We start from the raw sequence: 14,841 nt of genomic DNA, 5'->3' as shown, positions 1-14,841 counted from the left end.
TCAGATTTTCTTGTTCTATCCATTGTAATGGGTGTATAGCCTATCTCATTGTGGTTTAAATTTGGATTTTCCTGATGACTAATGATGTGAAGCATCTTTTCAAAATGCATTTTATTGGTCATTTGTTTATCATCTTTTGCAAAATGTGTGTTCAAGTCATTTGCCCGTTGTTTCACTGGGTGGTTTGCCTTATTATTTTTTTTGTTAATTCTTTATTTACTCCAGATACAATTCCATTGTCAGATATATCCATTAGAAATACTTTCTCCCAGTCTATGGCTTGCCTTTTTATTTTCTTAATGAAGTGACTTTTATTTTGAGATCATTGTAGACACATACTGTTGTGAAAAATAGTAGAGAGAGATCTCCTGTACCTTTTACTCAGTTTCCCCCAGTGGTAACACCTTGCAAAACTATAGTACTACATTACAACCAGGAAATTGACATAGGTGCAGTCCACGCATCAGATTAAGATTTTCCCAGTTTTATGTATACTTCTTTCTGTGGGTGTATACTTAGTTCTAGACATTTTTATCACTTGTGTAGGTTCATGGATTCTAGTCAAGATGCAGAACACAAGGCTCCCTTGTGTTGCCCTTTTATAACCATACCCACAGATCTTCTTTCCTCTACCCATACACTGTCCCCATACCCTGGCAATCATTAATCTGTTCTCCATCTCAGTGTTGTTCAAGAATGTCATGGAAATGGAATCATAGAGGATGCAATCTTTTTGGAGCCCCCCCCCTCCACACACACAGCAGAATTCCTTTGAGATTCATTCAAGTGGTAGCATGCATCAGTAGTTTGTTGCTTTTTAATTCTGAGTAGTATTCCACATACCACTTTGTTTAACTATTCAATCATTGAAAGACATCTGGGTTGTTTCCACTTTGGGGCTATTATGAATAAAGTTGCTATGAACATTCACGTACAGGTTTTTGTGTGAACATAAATTTTCATTTCTCTGGGATAAATGCCCAGGAGCGCAATTGCTGGGTCATATGATAATTGCATGCCTAGTACCATAAGAAACTGCCAAACCATTTTCCAAAGTGACTGTACCATTTTATAATCTCATTAGCCAAGTGTGAGCGATCCAGTTTCTCTGCCTCCTTGCCAGCATTTGGTCTTGTCACTGTTTTTTATTTTAGCCATTCTGATAGGTATGTAGTGATTTTCACTGTAGTTCTCATTTGCATTTCCCTAATTGGCTAATGAGGTTGAATATCTTGTCATGTGCCTTTTTGCCTTCTAAATGCCACCTTCAGTGAAATGCTCTTTGTGATTTGATCATTTTCTAATAGAATTTTTTGGGTTTTTTTACCTTGGACTTTTGAGAATTCTTCATATACCCTAAATAATAGCTCTTGGTTAGATAAGAAGTTTGCAAATATTTTCTCCCAGTCTGTAGCTGTCTTTTCCTCCTCTTAAGAGGGTCTTCTGCAGAGCAAAAATTTTCATTTTAATGGGATTCAGTTTATCAGTTTTCCTTTCTATGGATTATACTGCTGGTTTCAAGTCTAAGAACTCTTCACCTAATCCTAGATCCTGAAGATTTTCTCCTAAGTTTTCTCCTAAAAGTCATATAATGATCCATTTGGAGTTAAGTTTTGTAAAAGTCTGAGGCTTAGCTCTAAGATGAGGGAGTTGTTTGGGTTTGGTTTTTGTTTGGTTTAGTTTGGATTGGGTTTTTTACATACAGATATAAAGTTGAAATGTCTTTTGGAGAGGTGAAATTTTTAATTTTTGTCAAACTTAATTTATCAGTCTTTTTCAATTTTATAGATAGTGCTTTATGCATCTGGTCTAAGTAATCTTTGCCTACTCCAATGTTGAATGGTTGACTATTGCAAAGATTTTCTTTTTTGTTTTCTCCTAGAACTTTGAATTTTAGATATATATTTAAGTTATGATCTATTTTTTTTAAGATTTTATTTTTTTATTTGACAGAGAGAGACACAGTGAGAGAGGGAACAAAAGCAGGGGTAGTAGGAGAGGGAGAAGCAGACTTCCTGCTGAGCAGGAGCCCAATGCGGGGCTCGATCCCAGGACCCTGGGATCATGACCTGAGCCGAGGCAGATGCTTAACGACTGAGCCACCCAGGTACCCCAGTTACGATCTATTTTAGGTTATTTGTGTGTTTGGTCTGAAATAGGGGTGAAAAGTTCTTTTTTCCCCCCAATCTCATAAGGATATCCATTGTTCCAGAACCATTTACTGAAAAGATCATTCTTTGCACATTGAGTTTTATTTTGGCATTTTTGTCAAAATCAGTTGAGCTTATATTTGATGTGGGTCTATTTCTTTTATTCTGCTTCATTGATCTATATATATACCTTTATGCCACTGGTGTTAAGCTGAGCTTTTATAGTCGGTCTTGAAATCAGTCTTTCAACTTTATTCTTTTTCAAAAACTTTTTTGGCTATTTTAGATCTTTGCCTTTCCATATAAACTTTAGAATCAGTTTGTCAATTCCTACCAAAAAGCCTGCTGAGATTTTGATTGTGTTGAATCTATGGATTAATTTAGGGAAAATGAATGCCTCAATACCGAGTCTTCTGACAAATAAATATAGTGTATTCCTCAATGTGTTTAGGTGTTTTTTAAAACTTTCTGAGCAATGTTTTGCAGTTTTCAGAGACTGCAATTATATGATCATTTGATATTGTCCCACAAGTCACTTAACTCTATTCATTTTTTTTCAATGTTTTCCTCTCTATGCTTGTTTGAACAGTTTCTATTGCCATGTCTTCAAATTTGCTGATCTCTTCTTGTTCTGCATGTAATAGTCTACTGAGCACATTTAATTTTTAAAGTTCAGATAATGCATTTTTAAGTTCTAAAATTTCCAATTGATTCTTTTTTATACCTTTCTTTCCCTATTATGTTCATAATTTCCTCTAAACCCTTGAACATATTTATAATAGCTGTATGAAAGTCCTTTTCTGCGAATCCCATTATCTCTATAATTTCTGGTCTGTTTCTACCAAATGATTCTTTTCTTGGTTATGGATCATATATTCCTGCTCCTTTATATGTCTAGTAATTTTCTTATTGGATCCTGGATATTGTGAATGGAACATTGTTGAGTGTCTGGATTTTGTTGTCTGTCTTTAAAGAGAGTTGCTTTTTATTTTGAAAAGGATCAATTCGATCCTTTGTGGATTTGGTTAAACTTTGTAAGGGAAAATCTAGAGTAGCCTTTCTCTCGGGTTAAATTAGCCCTCCCATTAAAACATAACCCTTTTGGGGTATCTACTAAATGCCTAGGTATTCAACAACAACGTCTCTCCTCTTTGGCTGGTTGAAAGTTGAACATCTCTCAGGTCCTGTGAGCTTTGCCAATTGTTCAGCTTTACCAGTAGATTTTGTATGGCCTCATGGAATTGCACCTTATATATGGATAGCTCAGTATTTAGCATCAGACTCTAGGAGACTCCTCTGCAGATTTCTGGATCTCTCTCTCTCTCTCTGCATTGCTTCTTTTTCTCAAATAGTCTGCCCCACAACTTCCAGCCACCTTAGACCATGTAAACTTAGATCTCTGTCTCCTCAACCCAGCGAGATGGCCCTGCTCTGCTTGAGCTCCTCCTCACTGTGCTGAGGTCCAGAAAGTGCCTTCGGGCAGAAAGCCCACAGTAATTGTAGGGCCATGATTTCTCCCACTGTTTCTTTTCCTTCACTGCCACAGTCCTTCTCTGCTCCTTTCCAATGTCTGAAAAGGAGTCATTTCATATCTTTTGTCTAGTTTCCTCATTGTTTAAGAAAGAAGGACTAGCCTGGTACCAGTTCTCCATGGTGGCTGAAACTTTTTACAACTTTTAATTTCAGTCTGCAACTGTATATATATATAAATATATGTATATGCATATGTGTGTGTGTATATATATATCTTTTTTCTTGTTATTTCATGTCACTTTTTTAAATTTCTGTTTAACATTTTAGTTTCTTTTTCTTCTAAATTATTTTAAATTATATGCTGTTTCTCTGCATCTTGGGCTCTACACTCTTTATCTTTACATTTGTGGAACATTTGTATAGATTTGTGTTGTGATTTTCTATTCGCTCACCCGTGAGCAGATAGGGAGCCTTGCCATCCTGGTGCACTGGTTACAAGTGTGCATGGAGCCTCTTTCCTAATCTTCACTGTCCATTTGGATGCTATTTTTGCCCTTTTCCAGGTATTCATCTGGAATGCTGGTTGATGTATTTTGCCATCTTTGATTTAGTGTCAGTCTGTTGGTCTGACAGAGGATATCTTTTTTTTTTTTTTAAGATTTTGCTTATTTATTTGACAGAGAGAGAGAAAGAGAGAGAGAGAGCACAAGCGGGGGAGTGGCAGGCAGAGGGAAAAGCAGGCTCCCTGATGTGGGGCTTGATCCCAGGACCCTGGGATCATGACCTGAGCCGAAGGCAGTGCTTAACCGACTGAGCCACCCAGGCACCCGTGACAGAGGTTATGGTTACCATGCATGAGAAGTACTGTTTTTCCTGCGTGATCTGAGTATTTGTGGTTTTCACCTTGTAAGAAAAAAAGTGTATAAAACGTGACCAGCTTCACTCTACATTTCTTCTACAGGTTAAAGTTCAGGCTGACTTTATTTTATTGACTGATCTTTAATTTTAAGTTAATTTTTTTTCTTTAAGAAGTAATATTTTAACATGTTTCAAAATTCAAGATAGTCAAAAGATATGCTGAAAAGTTTCCCTCTGACAACTGTCCTGTAGCTACCCAATTTCCTTCTTTGTAGGTAATCAATTTTACCAATTTCTTGTGTATTTTCCCAGAGGTAGTCTCTCTATATACATGTACATATTATCCTCTGCCCCTCTTTTCCACACACAGTAACACAGACTATACACTTATAAAAAAATATAATTACACTTCTTGAAGATTTCCACTGCACATAAATAGAAGCTTGGTTGTTAATGGCTGCATTGTATTCCTTTTTTTTTTTTTTTTTAACACAGGGCAGAGCCCAAGCCCTAGAGGGTTTTCTCTGGAGGGCGGTGCCCCCCCACCCCGCCCCCCAGGAGCAGGAAGGATGAGGACTAGGAGAAAAGCCCAGGGCCCAGCTGTGATGGAGGTGGCAGCAGCTGCAGGCTCACACCATTCTCTGACTGTGTCCCCAGGCCCAGGGGGCGGTGCTTTTCCCTCTTTCGTACCTTCCATTTTTTAATGTATATATTTTATTTGGCCATTTCCCTATTTATTGACATTTAGGTTGTTTTCTATTTTATGCCATTATTAATAATTATGTAATTAATACTTAATAAAAGTGTCATTTTTGTACATATGTGAGAATATTTATAGTTAATTTGCAGGATAAATTCCCAGAAGTGGGTGAATGAACATGTGCGTTTGTAATTTTCAAATATTGCCAGATTACCTTCTAGAGAGAGAAGACAAAATTGCTCTAGTTTGCCAAGGACTGTGTCCCAGTGTAGTTATTAATAATAATACCTCTTGTTCTTAAGTGTCTGATTTGGATGACAAACTACATGGTCACCTCTATCTGTAGAGCTTGCTCCAGTTTACATGCTCAGCGCGAGCCTGGCTTTTAGTACCTGTTTATATGCTGACATCTCTCACATTTATGTTTCCTCTTTTGAGGTTCAGACATCTGCCTATTTGGATATCTCACAGAAAGCTCAACCCAACACGTCCAAAATAAACTTTTGGGTCCCCCCCAAAACTGATCCTCCAATCCAGGTTTTTACATCAGCAAATGGCAATACCATGCATCCCTTTGTTCAAGCAAAAATGCTGGGATTCACGCAAGATTCTTCCATTTTTTCCACTGGCTGAGTGGCCACAAGCAAGCCACTATCCTCCCTAAGCTCAGCTTCCTCGTTAGCAAAACTAGGATCACACTGCCTGCCTCATGGCACTGCGGCGGTGATGATATGAGGCAGCATATGTGAAAACATACTTCTTGTTTTCTGGCATATACTAGAGGATCAAAAATTGTCCTTCCCTCTCCTTCCATCCTTCCAAATCCTGCCCTACATGTGCCCACAACCCTCCTTGTATTCCTATCCATGTAGTATAAATGTGACTCTTGGCTCAGAATGAGTTGTTTCAAATGTCCTTCTATAGGCCCTTGTAGAATATGGAGTTTCTTTCTGTAAGTCTATACCAGAAGAGTCCCAAGGCCAGCCTCAATACTGAAGAATGATCTGCATGCTTGTTAGACGTGAAATGATCTTAATACTATCAAGTTTCAGAATGGTAACATATATATCTTTGTGAATTGTTTCCTTTTAAACGTTTTTCTGGCCAGGCAGCTGTGGTGATTCACTTTTCAAAATGACTTACACTCTTCTCTAAACTTTAATTTTAGAAGGCTTGGGGCTTACTGGATTATAGAATTTTCTTTTCTTTTTGTCTTTTTTTTGTTTTTTTGGGTTTTTTTTTTGGTTCTTTTAAAGAACACCCACCTTCTGAATGCAGTTGCAGTGATGTGCTGGGAAGAACACTGGCCCTGGAACCATAGCACCAGGGTTGAAATCCTGCTTTGGCTGCTTCTCATCTGAGTGACCTTCAGCAAGGAGTGTGAGCTTTGTGAACTCAGAGTCCTCATTCTCTCTTGGATGCTTTTGTATACTTTCTTGTATCTCATCCTTATGCTGTTATTTAAAAGATGAGTTTCAATGAGAAAAAGGTGTGTAAACATGCTAAGCATCTAGCAGGTGTTTGTTCCAACATTCATCAAACCTGATTTATACAAGCAGAAAAATTGTGACTGTGTGACCTGGTGGCCACACTGAGTACAGAAGCTTAAACTATGAGACCCCGTGAAAGAGTATCTGGGACAAAAAGCGCTCAGTTCTTTGAACTCTTCCATGGAACTGGAAAGGCCATTCCTTCACAGCACAGTTGAGAAAGGGAAGGCCTACTGGGCTCAGTGGCTGCCCCGGTTCACAGAGCTCATTGGTGGAGGAGTCAGGGCCAGATTTAACTGAAGCTCAAATGCAAACGGTCTTACAATGTTCTGGACTCTTCTCACTCATAGACATTCTCTTGACTTGAAGACCAAAAGTGACCTCTCCACTGAATTCCTTATGGAGCAATACCAGCCAAGCCCCTGTGCTAGGATTTTAGGAGAAGGCTGTTGAAGGGAGAATGTGTTTTGAAAGGGGAGGAAGAAGAGGAAGTAGTGAAGAGGATGCAGCCATTTGTGAAACATCTCTCAGGTGCCAGCTACCTCAGAATAGATCAGGAAGTCATGTCTCAGAGAAGGAACCCACGAACCTCCTTCTCTTCCCTAAAGAATAAGCCTGTGGGCCACACTCAGGCAGCCCACAGTCCCTCCTCCTCTCTCAGTCTCCGTTCATGACTGACTCCCACAGCCATGGACACGGAGCATGTGTGGACAATGGGAAGCCAAACCACTAGCACTGCTGCTGCAGGATGTCCGTTGGCAAGCGTTGAATGACCAGAAAGAAAACTGAGGAGGGAGCACTGATGAGGGACAAAGATACCGTGGCCAGTCCTCATTCGTCTCTTCCCTTCCACGGAAATCTGACGAATTGCAGGGTGGCTGTCCTCATGATGCCATTCTGGCCTGAATCCACTCGTTTGTGAAAAGGACGAGAATTGATTGTCCTCTCATTTTCCCCAAATGGGGACACCCAAGGTGAAAGAGGTGCTTTGACTTCTCAAAGTACAGCCCACTCTACATGGGTGACATTAATACATGTGGAATGTGGCCCTCTCAAAAAACTGAAACGCATGGTCTGACAAAGGTCTTTATTTTGACTTATGAATTTAGTTTTGAGAAAAATCTTACAGAGGCTTAATAGTTGAGTGACATTGAGCTGAGAATTTAGCAAATCACTTTTGTCATAAAGAATAAAATGACGTGGGGGCGCCTGGGTGGCTCAGTTGGTTAAGCGACTGCCTTCGGCTCAGGTCATGATCCTGGAGTCCCGGGATCGAGTCCCGCATCGGGCTCCCTGCTTGGCGGGGAGTCTGCTTCTCCCTCTCCCGCTCCCCCCTCTTGTGCTCTTTCTCTCTCTCACTCTCTCTCTCAAATAAATAAATAAAATCTTTAAAAAAAAAAAAAAAGAATAAAATGACGTGGAATCTGGGCCATCCTGGAAAACGCAGGCCATATGGTCACCATAGGTACAGGTGACAGACGACACAAGAAAGCACTTTATGGGTTTGCCAATTTACCACCTAATTTTAATCAAATACATGGGTATGTTAAAGAGGAAACCCTTTCCTTTGGGATGGTAATAATAGCAACAAGCAATACCTTGCTTGGATAGCCCTCGAAAAATTGCAAAGTGCTTTTGCATAAATTATCTCATTTGATCCAATCCATATGTGTAAGAACAGTCACACATACCAAGGCAGAAATGTCAAGATGGATAAAGTTCAAATTCTCTCATACACTGCTCACCAGCCCAGGCAGGCCCGGGTTTTCTCACAGGCGTGTTCTCAGTAAACAGAGGAAGGTGACCCAGGGCTGTGGGGAGGTGAGGGGTCAGGAGGACAATCCCCCTCACACCGTCTGGGGAACTTCTCCAGTTTCAGGTCATCAGGCTGGTTTCCCAGAAGCCAGCATCTGCAGTTCTCTCTCGGCTTTACTCATTCCCTCAACTCTAGAAAGCAGTAGTCAGGCCAATGACCAGGCGCCATGAACCGACGCTAGTTCTCATAGGTTGGAGCTCACCAGGGGCGCATCTCAGAGGCCAGGCTGGATCAGGTAGGGAGGAGAAATAACCCACAGATTAGAACCAGCATGAGCCATTGAGGGAGAGAGCCAGGGGCTACACTAGAGCAACACGGTCGGCTTCAGATTTGAGGAGAGGGGGAGCAGGGCTGTTTAACCCAGAAACTAGGCAAGAGGGCTGAAAGGTGAGGGGAAATGACTGGGGAGCAAGGGAAGTTTTGGGAAAAGAGGGAGCCATTCCAACTGTGTCCTGGCCGAGTAGGGCAGGAAGGGCTGGCTTGCTTAAAAGCCCAGGGCTTAGAGGGAGACAACATAGTCCAAACCTGGTTAGGTGTGTGGGTGGGTGGTGCAATTTTGTTGTCTATTTTCCAGGCTAATAGACTCAGGTGTTATCAGGTATCTTGTCTCCTCCTCTCCATGGCTTCAAATATAGTGTCTATGTCCATATCTACAAGTATATTTCTTTTTATTTTATTATGTTATGTTATATTTCTAACTCAGACTTCTCTTCTGAATGCCAGACCTATATATCAACATTTGACATGACTGCTTGGAGTCTCCAAAGCAGTTCAAGCTTAACACGCCAAAAAGGCATTCTTAACTCAGTCACTCTCACCTAGTCCTCTGTTATTTTTTTCTAAATCTCAATAACTATAAAATTGATGTCATTCTTGCCTCCCCTTCCCTGCCTCCAGAATATTATTCGTCACCAAGCTGTGTCAGCTTTATCCCAAAACATATCCAGAGTGTCTTCTCCATTTGCTCAGCTAGCCACCGAGAGATGCCTCCCGTCTGTTGACTCCTGAACTCTTGAGTGATCTTCCTGCTTCTACTCTGACTCCTTTCTGTCTGTGTCTCACAGATTAGCTCGAGTGTGTTGTTGTTTGTTTTTTCAGTGTTGACTGAGTCATACCTCTTTCCTTTTTAAAACCTTCAGTGGCTTCCTATTGCACTTAGGATAAAATCCTTCACATTGCTTACAAAGCACTGGAAATCTATTATTTTCCCACCTCTCCAGTTCTGTCTTATTTCATCTTCTTCTTCACTGCACAACAGGCATACTTTATGATTCTCAAACACTGTAATTTTTTCTACTTCAGGGCCTCTGCACATATGATTTCCTCTGCCTTAAAAACCATTTTCCTGAGCCCAGATGTCCATTAACAGATGAATGGATAAAAGCAGATGTAGTGTGTGTGTGTGTGTATACATATACACACACACAATGGAATATTACTCAGCCATCAAAAAAAGTGAAATCCTGCTATTTGCAATGATGTGGATGGAACTAGAGGATATTATGTTAAGCAAAATAAGTCAATCAGAGAAAGGCAATTATCATATGATTTCACTCATATGTGGAATTTAAGAAACAAAACAGAGGAGCATAGGGTAAGGGAGGGAAAAATAAAACAAGACAAAATCAGAGAGGGAGACAAGCCATAAGAGACTCTTAATCATAGGAAACAAACTGAGGGTTGCTGGACGGGAGAGGGGGTGGGGGGATGGGGTAACTGGGTGACTGACATTAAGGAGGGCACGTGATATAATGAGCACTGGGTGTTCTGTGCAACTGATGAATCACTGAACTCTACCTGTGAAACTAATAATACACTATATGTTAATTAATTGAATTTAAATTAAAAAAAAAACATTTTCCCCACTCTTTGCTTACTTAACCCCAACTTATGCTTCATGTATCAGCAAAAATGCTTCTCCTTAGAGAGACACTGAACCTCACAATCTAAATCATACCCCTGTGTCAATTAGTTCTTTGGTGCAAGCACAGAAACCAACTGGTTAATCCAGGAAGAAAGGGAACTAATTGGAACAATTGAGAGCATGCAGAGATTGAAAGGAAAACCGATAAATAGGCTCAGGAAGGGCAGGGACCAGTGATACATGGATCCAAGTGACAAGAGCTGATGGTTGGTCTATTTATCGTGCTTTCACAGCAGAGAATGAGATCTTACCTTTCCTTGTCTTTTGTGTCTTTTCAGTTGAGGTTAAGGTCCAGGGAGAGAATCTGATGGGCACAGCTCATACCGTGTGCACAAGCCTCATAGGAATAGGGTGGAGCCATTCAAGTTCTCCTGCTTGAAAGAAGAGAGAACTTGAATGATAGTAGCTCTGTGAAAACTGCACACAATGGAGAGTAATTCCCTTCTTAGGCAATGAGTGCATTCTTATCAGAAGGAGGAATGGATGCTGGATGCCAAGTGGGTGAAGGTTCTCATTGCATGCTTTCATTGTACTGCATGCTTGTCCTCCATAGCAAGTCACCATCTGTAATTATGTAGTGCAGCAAACACTGGGTGAGTGTTTCTCACTCTTCTTCCTTTCCCTTTACATTTTCTTGCCATTTTTGCAGGGAGGAAGTAGCCATGTGACCAGTTTCTGCCAGTAAAATATAGGGAAAATGGTATATGGTCCTCTAAGCCTGGTCTCTAAAGTCTCCCAAGATCCTCCACACTCTTTTCTGTCCACACAGTTGGGAACTAAGAAGTCCAGAATGATGGGGCCACAACATGGGAGAGCTGGATCCTTGAGCCACCACTTGGAAAGAGCTGACCAAGATCTGAGCAAGAAATAAAATTTTATTATATGAAGTCACTGAGATTTTGGGGGTTGTTTGTTACAGCAACTACCAAGCATTACTCTGACCATTACCAATTTATTTTAGTGTTTGTTGCTTATCATCTGTCTTCTCCAAGAGATTATAAACTTTACAGAGTCATGGATTCGGTCTGTCACTTAGCACCTAACATAGTGAAATTCAATAAGTATTTTTTAAAAAAGCAAATGAATTTTTCTTGCCCAACCTTTCTTTCTCCAATTTTTCTTTCAATAAAGGAAGGAATGAGAGCTAAAGAGACTTTCCTGACACTCTCTCTGCCCACCTGATGGGCTTCCCACTAGGCAGTGGGTTCATAGACAGGAAGTCTTAGGCCATTTCTTCAAGTCAGTGTCACAGATGCATCAAACTGCTTCCGCACATCATGGGCACGTGAGGAATGTGATTGAAATCTAACAGCAGGTTACCTGTGACATTGCAATTGCTTCAGTCATTTCTTTGTCTTTAAAATGCCATATAATTGCTAATGTAATTAGTAATGTATACAGAGGGGGCTTGTGCAATTACTGAGTCCTAAGATCAAGTAATTAATGTTCTGTCAACAAAACAGCAACTGTTTCATTAACAACTGCTTGGATCTGGAAACAAGCATAATCAGATGCAGACAGATCAACTAAACATTATCAACTCAGCTGATTTTTTTAGACACGAAAATGTCAACCCCACAACAGTAAACACAATGGAATTTTAAGACTATCTTTTTCCAGTTCAAAGAAATCCATAGTTGGATAGATAAATAGATAGATAAATAGAGAAAGGGGGTAGGGGAGAAAGATGATAGATAGATAGATAGATAGATAGATAGATAGATAGATAGATGATAGATAGATAGATGATAGATAGACAGATGATAGATAGATGATAGATAATAGGTGATAGATAGATAGATAGATAGATAGATAGATAGATAGATGATAGCTGATAGATAGAGACAAAACCAAATAGCCTTGGTTTTTTTCAACCTGAAAAGTACTAAGAATCTCACATCTAAATACCATATGAAACTGAACTCTGAAAATCAGCTATGCCTCTGTGCTTTTCCAATGTGCCCTTATAAAAAGCATCTAATCTGGATGCAATTTTCTCATCTGAAAAATGAAGCGACAATCTGAGCTTGTACATTGCAATGGGAAAGGTGAGGGAAAGGGACGGACATCTAAGGAAAGGTCTGTTTGAGTGTATTAGCTTGTGCTGTGATACGCTGTATAATAAATAATCCCCCCAAATTTCCGTGGATTCCAACAACAAACCTGTATCCTTGCCTGCGGGTCTGTAGGTCAGCATTTTAGCAGCATTGCATCAAGTTGGGTTCAGGGCTGTCTCATGTCTTTCTATTTTAGGACCCAGGATGAAGGAGCAGTAGGAGGCTGGAGCATGTCCTTCCTGTGGGAAAGGGAGAGAACACAGAACCCACACTATAACAGCATACCTCTGCTCGGATATTCACATTTCACTGGCCAAACAGGTCACATGGCTAAGCCCTCTACTGGTGTGGAAAAGTCTACTCCTTTCATGGGAAGAGGAAGGAGAGGGAATATATGCTCAACAAGAATGCCCCACACCTGGGTGGCTCAGTAGTTAAGTGTCTGCCTTCCGCTCAGGTCATGATCCCAGGGTCCTGGGACGGAGCCCCGCATCGGGCTCCCTGCTTGGCGGGAAGCCTGCTTCTCCTTCTCCCCTCCCCCTTCTTGTATTCCCTCTCTCGCTGTGTTTCTCTCTGTCAAATAAATAAATAAAAATCTTAAAAAAAAAAAAAGTAGTTCAGGGCATAGAAAAGACAGATTGTTTAAGAAAAAAAAAAGAATGCCCCAATGAGAAATTATTTTCAATTTCGCAGTTTCTATCATTAGTCATGAGCTCCCTAGTTTCAGAGAAAAGTGACCAAATGAGGCAAATACTTTTTAAAATTCCATGTTTGCCTGGAAAAGATGGTGTCCTATTTGGAACAATAGAGCACTCAGATGAGAGTCAGGAGACACTTGTCCTATTTCAGTGTTACTATTAGCTAATTTTATGACCCTAGGCAAGTCACTTCACAACTATGGGCCTGTTTCCTCACTGTTAAAGTAAGAAGTTTTGACAAGGTGATGTTCCCCGTGGCTTTTAGCCTGAAAATTCTAATCTGCTGTGGATTACCTTTTTGAGTAGATGTTTAGCACTCTTTGGGGTACGGAGCAATAGTCAGCTAATACTTGCTTATTAGAGAAAGACTCAATGCAAAGGAGGCAGATGTAAAAGGAAAGCTGCTCAGTTGGGGAAACGTGCGTTACTAGCTGTCCCCAGCCCAGCCCCCAGGATCACTTGGGTCGTATAAATGAAGCCTGGGCCTCACATGGTAGAGTTGCCCATACAAGAATTAGATCCATAGTGGATCAATTCAGAGCACCTGTCTTTGAGACTTCTAATTTGGGACACATATTTGAAACTCTTGTCTCTTTCCATGGATATTATAACATGTAGATCAGAAGTCATTGGGACATCCCAAGTAAACTCAGTTTCAGATACTCTGGAGGACAGCTGTCTCTCCCTTTAAGGTGCCCCCTGAGGCCCCTGAAAGTAAATTTCACAAACTTTACTTTACCTAGATTTTTGACCAGACCACCCCTCATATACCCTCAAGATTAAGTGAGAAATCCATCCAAATGTTTACATGTGATGCCATTAGACACTAACAGCCTTGATTTTTTTTTTCCAGATTGACTGTACTTCCAGAGCATGTCTTGCTTGGGATTAAGGGTAGATGGGGGCAACGGAGGGCATGCCACTGGATGGGAAGCATCAAACTCATAGCTGGAGAACAAATGTTGCTTGCACATTTGATTAATAAAGCCATCTCTCTCCTCCTCAGAAACAGGAAAAGAAATTACACTCCAGAGTTAATGCCTGAAAGCACTCTGACATTCTTCACGACTTCAGTAGATAGCTGTAGCCCCATTACAGCAAGCTGTGAGACCTCAGGACTCACGCATCCCTGTGTTTCAAACTTTTCTGTCAAAGAACTCTGACACCACTGGAAGGGCTGGGATGTGGTCTGAAAACCTGCTACCATGCACACTTTCTTTGCAGATGTGCTTTTTTTTTTTTTTTTTTTTTAAGGAGGCTCCATGCCCAACGTGGGGCTGGAACTTAAAACATGGTGGAGTCGCATGCTCCACCAATTGAGTCAGTCACGGGCCCCTTTGCAGATGTGCTTTTCATCTTTACATATTTAAGTAAAATCTGTATTCACATTTTTAATATATAAAATACTGCCCCCCCCCCAAAAAAACCCACTTTGAATAATACTGAGGCAATGTAAGTGGTCTGCTTATCATGTCTCCTAGCCACACACACAGTTTGGAACATTTGCAACCTTTGTGACTTCTGATGTGACAAGTCAGATTTTTTTTCCCCCCAGAATTTCAGAATTAATGTCTTGATCTGTATCCTAAGGATCATAGTACTTTATCTACAAAAGGATTTTGAGAGGAATGAAATGAGACAGCTGGTAGAAGCAACCAGCAAAGCATCTGGCACA

General features: G+C 40.6%; 1 long non-coding RNA gene across 1 annotated transcript; it reads right to left on the bottom strand.

Moving 5' to 3' along the window:
- Positions 1 to 6,869: 6,869 nt before the first annotated feature.
- Positions 6,870 to 14,755, bottom strand: LOC115937268 (uncharacterized). Its single transcript, XR_004072587.2, has 4 exons — positions 12,575 to 14,755; positions 11,590 to 11,731; positions 10,663 to 10,782; positions 6,870 to 8,713 (listed from the first exon to the last, which is right to left on the bottom strand). It is a non-coding gene; the product is annotated as an uncharacterized LOC115937268 (long non-coding RNA).
- Positions 14,756 to 14,841: the final 86 nt, after the last annotated feature.

The sequence above is a fragment of the Leptonychotes weddellii genome, chromosome 2, assembly GCF_054177405.1.
Source record: "Leptonychotes weddellii isolate Sample4059 chromosome 2, ASM5417740v2, whole genome shotgun sequence".
In the NCBI taxonomy this organism is placed as follows: Eukaryota; Metazoa; Chordata; class Mammalia; order Carnivora; family Phocidae; genus Leptonychotes; species Leptonychotes weddellii.
This window is presented reverse-complemented; position numbering and strand designations above follow the sequence as displayed.